Source organism: Gracilinanus agilis, unplaced genomic scaffold (genome assembly GCF_016433145.1).
Source record: "Gracilinanus agilis isolate LMUSP501 unplaced genomic scaffold, AgileGrace unplaced_scaffold35232, whole genome shotgun sequence".
Taxonomy (NCBI): Eukaryota; Metazoa; Chordata; class Mammalia; order Didelphimorphia; family Didelphidae; genus Gracilinanus; species Gracilinanus agilis.
Genome location: NW_025368282.1, coordinates 1 through 6294, shown reverse-complemented (window position 1 = coordinate 6294; position 6294 = coordinate 1). Strand labels below are relative to the sequence as shown.

The 6294-nt window shown below is 32.7% G+C and overlaps 1 long non-coding RNA gene and 1 other non-coding gene across 2 annotated transcripts; both read left to right on the top strand.

Annotated features, from left to right (window-relative positions):
• The first annotated feature begins 1442 nt into the window (after positions 1-1442).
• On the top strand, positions 1443-3369 carry LOC123254905. The gene is made up of 2 exons (XR_006506720.1): positions 1443-1632; positions 2765-3369. It is a non-coding gene; the product is annotated as an uncharacterized LOC123254905 (long non-coding RNA).
• Positions 3370-5993: 2624 nt separating this feature from the next.
• Positions 5994-6109, top strand: LOC123254906. Its single transcript, XR_006506721.1, has one exon. It is a non-coding gene; the product is annotated as a small nucleolar RNA SNORD89 (small nucleolar RNA).
• The last annotated feature ends 185 nt before the right edge of the window (positions 6110-6294 follow it).

Below are 6294 nucleotides of genomic sequence, written 5' to 3'. Positions count from 1 at the left end.
ATATGGCTATTTCTTTACAAATTAAGCAAGTCTTATCAACACTAGATTTTATTATAAAGTGTAAGCAAAAACAATTGCATAGTTCAGTCAAAAAACAACAGGCATCAATAAGCTTTAAAAATCAGCAGTTCTGTAAATATAGTTTAGGGAAATTTTTCACCCATATAAACACCCTGCAATTGGTTACTGAGGTCAGACTATTTGTACACTTCTGGAGACTTTGTCATTGTATGGAATCAATCTGAATTGTTGATTCCTGGTGGCCACACTTTAAATATATATTTATAAAATACCTAAAAATCTCCCTCTTACACTAGGACCTCCCGTTTCTAGGCCTGGCTCTCAATCCACCGAGCTACCCAGCTGCCCTCTATTTTGTCCATTTTTAATATCCAAGCATTACATTTTTTTTTTTAGATTTAGATATTTTATTTTTTTAGAAAAATTTTCCATGGTTACATGATTCCTGTTTTTACTTTCCCCTTCACCCCACCCTTTGCCTCCTCCCCCCCATATCCAATGCACATTTCCACTGGTTTTAACATGTGTGATCAGTCAAGACTTATTTACATATTATGGATAGTTGCATTGGTGTGGTCGTTTAGTGTCTACTTCCCCAATCATGCCTGCATCAACCCATGTGTTCAAGCGGTTGTTTTACTTCTGTGTTTCCACTCCTGTAGTTCTTCCTCTGAATGTGGGTACCAAGCATTACATTTTATAAGATGATATGGAGAATATATTTTAGAGACTGAAAGAGTGAGTCTTGTCTAACCAAATGAGATAAATTTTTTGATGAAAGTATACTAATAACAGCATGGTGAGAGAGCTGATATTTTGACCAAAAGGGGAGGAGATGCAAAAACTGCATTAGAAAAAGTATAAAACCTAATCTGGTTTAGTAATAGAACAAATAGCCCTAAATAGTTCACCAGCTTCTAAGGATTTTCATTGTTTTAATGCAACAAAATAATATTAATAACAAGAGGAGGGAGCATGTTAGAGTGTTTAAAGAGTTATAGCTTCAGGAGTTACAAACACCTGGGGTCAATTCCACCTTTGATACCAGACACATTGAATACCAGTTCAGAACAATAAGTAGAGTACATTTCTTTATAGGAGTTGCCTATTGAAATTCCAGATTCAAATTGCCTCCTGCCTCCAAATAGATTATCTAAAGAAATGTAAGTTATGGTCAATGGAATCTAAGAAAGCAATAAAATTAAAGATGTCAGTAAAAAGAGGATGAATAAAGAGATTTTGGTACATAAAATGAGAAGTGCCCTTTATCTGGAAAATTTATTTAAATGTAAAACTTCATTTTTCAGAGGTATTGAATCAGTGAGGCATTATTGTACTTACTTTTCCTTGTGCTAGTGAGGGAAAGAGATTTGTTCAATGTGATTACTTAGGAAATTAATTTTTTGCCACTTAAGGGAAATCTTGAGGATGTACAGGATATGACAGCTCCAGAATCCATTCCTGGGAGTGTTTCCATTGTGAATTTGAGTGTTACTTTACAAGATGAAGACAGAAATGAAGTAAGCAATTTGCCATCATCTTCTACGGATGAATCTGAGCTACAGTGTAACAACTTTAAAGATGACACAGGGGAAAATACAGCATTACTAGGTAAGAAGTCCTACCTTGTAAGATGTTACTGTATCATTCTGGCATCTTGAAGATAAGAGAAAAGTCAATTGAACCTTTTTTGTGTGTGTGAGGAAAGAATATACAAAAATGTGACAAGAAAATACAAATGGGTGTATACTTTATGAGCCATTTTACATAGAATGTAAGGTACATAGGAACTTGCAGGAGGAAAATACATAAATGAGCTAAATATTTAAGCCGTGTAAAGAAAAATGATTAATATCCAATAAATATCAGTGAAAAAAGAAGAAAATTTTTATTGGAGAATTCACCTCTCCAGCCCCTACTTGAACATTTAAATAATAGGTAGTCGTATAAGGTACAGAGATTAAGATTTCTAGAAATGATTAAAATTTTTCCATTATATGGAAAGATATATGAAATAATGCATAAAAATAAGAACCAGAAAAAGGGTTCACATTGATTTATGCTTAATTTTTATTTTATTTTTTCCTCAATTACATGTAACCAAAATTCTTTTTAATATTCTTTTTTTTTGAGTTCCATATTCTCCCTTCCTTGAAAAGGCAAGCAATTTGATATATACATTTATATGCATGCAGACCATTTCCATATTAGCCATCACATCGATTTATTAAAATTTCATTGTATTTGTGTGTGACTACTTGAGATGTTTTTTATCAGTTTAGTTTGATTTAAATGCTAAGGGTGTGTTTGTATTTGATTATTTGTCTGTAATGGCTATAAGTTTGAGAATATATAGGCCAAAGGGTGATTTTTTTTTTAAAACCCTTGTACTTCAGTGTATTGTCTCATAGGTGGAAGATTGGTAAGGGGTGGGCAATGGGGGTCAAGTGACTTGCCCAGGGTCACACAGCTGAGAAGTGGCTGAGGCCGGGTTTGAACCTAGGACCTCCTGTCTCTATTTTTTTTTTAAAGGACCATGAAGAGACCACTTCCCTGGCCTAATTTTCACAAACTCAAGTGTTAATACAGAAAATTTGTTATTTTTAGTTTGAATAAGTAAAAGTCACCAAGTGAATAGTTTTTTAAAAAATGGTTGTGTTTTTGAGACAAGTAAGTATGCTGGTACTTATTTTCCAGGAAATATGGACTGACGTGGTATTACTTTTTTTAACTTTGTTTTTAGAGAGAGATGGCAGCGATTCTCCGCAAGAAGAGCTTGGCTCCTAATGGACATTTCCATTCAGTAGTTTCACAGCAGCTTTTTGGACTGCATTAGAGAACATTTTATTTTTTTATCTTATTAGCACACATTTGTATATTGGGAAAATGATGTATGTTCTTTTACCTTTCAGACTTTTCTAGTTCTTATTGTAAAAGGGCTAAGATATTCTGTTCAAAAAAGAAAGGTTTTTAATTTTATGTTGACCGACTGAAAAATGCATTTTATGTTTGGAACTATTTTGTCGTATCAGACTGTTACAGAAACTGTAACTTAAGAAAGAATCTGTAATGTAAAATATTGGTGTTATCACTTCTAACAAATACCATAATAGCTAAAGTATAAGAGATATTATTTTTCTGAAAGTTGATTTAAGAATAAGCACAATTTATTTTGATATATATGTTGATGGTGGCATTGTGTAATTAAATGCTTTCCCTGGAGGAAACATTTTAGAGGCTTAGTGAAAATTGTTCAGAGATGGGACGTTCATAACACTATTGTCTATGTGTATCTTGTGTGTAAATAATTCAAAACTTAACTAAAATAGATTATTTTCTTTTACTGTTTGAGATTGTAAAAAACACTAACTACAATCTATATATCGTTTCCTGTTCCTAGTGACATCTTGGAGTGGGAAAAGAAGATTGTGGACAAATTTTTCTATAAATAAAAAAACCACTTTAGATTCTCTTCTACCTCACTACTGAGATCTTCTGTGCCCTAATAAGGAAATAGGCAAAAACATTTAACTTGTTGCAGTTATTGGTTTTTGAGACTGGATCACTCACAAGGCACAGAAGTTTTAACATACTGTTTTTCTGACAGGGGCTCTTCCTCCCCTCCCTTGGCATCCTAGTGGCTCTCTAATTATGGGAGCTCACCACATCAATGCCATATTTAGTGCTAATACTTAGTCAGCTTTCTTTGGCTCAGAAGCCCCAAATTTAAGAGATCTATAAGCCTCACTCTCTCAGCTAAAGGGATTACCAGTGCATACTGTCATGTCCTGTCCATCTATTTTGTTGTAATTAAGATCTTCATAATTCTTAAAACCCAATGTGAAAATGAGGGCACAGCGGGGTAATTAGGATAGGAGAAGGGGAGTAGATTGAGATAAAAGAAATTCCTCTGTGTGTTGGGGTAGGTGAGTCAAAAAACTTATCAAGTAGTTATTTTTCTTGGTTCTTTTAGTTATTTAATGTTAATTTTAATAAATCTATTTTTCTCTATGTAAAAGATAACTTTAGGTTAGGACTAGGCTTATGACCTTCAGAGAACCCTTTTTGAATTTACTCAAAAGACAAGAGAGAATGCAACTATGATTTTATGTATTTACATTGTTCCTGCTGCCAGGTAGTGGAATGTTTGGATGGATGGAAGGGAAATCATGCTGCCTGGTATTTTCTAGAGAAATAACAATTCCTTTAATTATTCCTTAATCACTTTATATGTCTTAAAGTATAATTACTATATTTGTGAAGATTGGCCAAGAAAAGAAAATTTAAAACTAAATAAAGCACAACAATTGAGTTGTAAGTTTTTTTTAACAACTTAATTTCATAATATATCTTTACAGAAATCTCTTGTATGAAATAGATTTTGCTTCTTAACTTCCTGAATGTAAAGAAAATATGATACTCTTAATTATAAATACCTCACTTGTATTGATATAGCAGTTGAGAATGTTGAGAGATGAGGGACACTGAAATATTTTAATAGTCTATTTTGCTTTGGGCATCTTTATTTGAATGGTTTAGCATCAGTGTTATGACTTGTCTAATGGAAAAATACCCTTGCTTTTTTCTATGAGATATCTCTTCCAAGAGAATTTTTTTTTTTAAGGAAAATCTATGTACCTATTAACTTAGAATAATAATTTATACTTTCCAGATTTTAATTTCTTATTCCCTAGCAGCCATTACCACCTACTTAACTCCAAAGTATAAATGTGAAATTTACAAATAAAAGGAGGATAGAATGATTACAGGCCCTTTTCTAGAAACTCACAGTTGTGTGACAGTCATGAAGATGAATAGAAGCCTGAGAAATCTGTCATGTGATATATGGTAAGTGTGCTTTATAAAGTGTAAAATCATATAAATACCTAGGAGAGAAAAAGGGATATTTGTACCCTTAATTGTATCCTTTCATACAAAAAAGGAATTTGATAACTAAAGACTAAATACTACCTGAATATCCTTGCCATAACTTGAAATGTGCAAATTACTAGGACAGGAAAGCTGATGAGCATTATATCAAAAATTAAACTAGGTAGAAAGATTGTCTATTTAACAATTCCTCTGGTACTTATCAATTATCATCATGAAAGTCATGAATAGCAGAGATGTTAATAATATAACAATATTAATGCTTGTGGCTTATAACCTTCTAAGTCTCTACATGTCTGTCATGCTTAATAATCTGAATCGTTTTCCTCTGTTCCCTTGTCTAGATCATCTGGAATCCTTACAGCTGGAAAATCAGAAGAAGTAATTGAAGAGACAAACTGAAAAATTTGACAGGTAACAAGTTTTACCTAATAAACCCAAATAAACCCATTTTAGGGGTTGTCTAGATTGGGAGAGTGTCTTTATTTTTTAGTATAAATGTAGAGAAATGTAACTCATTAGCAATAACTACATTTACATTAATATTGTACTTTAGAATATTTGACATGAAATTTTAAATTTGGTCACTTTGAGCAAATTCAATGCTAACATTTTCAGGCTGAGATATATCTTAAAATCATGTTTATTAAATTCATATTGAGTCTTATTAGTGTGTAATTTATGTGCCCTGGAACTACAATTCCCAGCAACCCACTTTCCTGCTCATGTTGCATGCTAATGTGGGGAGGATTTAAGTTTGATGTAGCCCTACCTTTTGCTCTCTTCTTTTCCTGACATGGCTTTAGTGGAGTGGGCCTTTTAAACAGGCAAGGAGAGCTAGGAAAGTGTGGTGCTGGGAATCGTAGTTCAAAGGTACAGAAATTAATTACACATTAGCATTTGTGCAAATGTGTAATTTTTTTTCCTTTTGGAAAAAAATGTGAATCTTTATAAAGACAAAAGCAATTCATATGAAATCATCCCCACATTTTTTAAATAGTAGCCATATCTGAAACCAATTACAAATTAGTAGAAACCTCTTAAGTAATAAAAAATATTTACCTAAAAGACAAATTTCTGTAACTGAGGAATGATGACATTAAAAGGCCGAATTGCAGTGCCTTCCATAAGCAGTTTGCTCTCTGTATGGAGCACAATGACAAAGTCTCCAGAAGCGTACAAATAGTCTGACCTCAGTAACCAATTGCAGGGTGTTTATATGGGTGAAAAATTTCCCTAAACTATATTTATAGAACTGCTGATTTTTAAAGCTTATTGATGCCTGTTGTTTTTTGACTGAACTATGCAATTGTTTTTGCTTACACTTTATAATAATATCTAGTGTTGATAAGACTTGCTTAATTTGTAAAGAAATAGCCATAT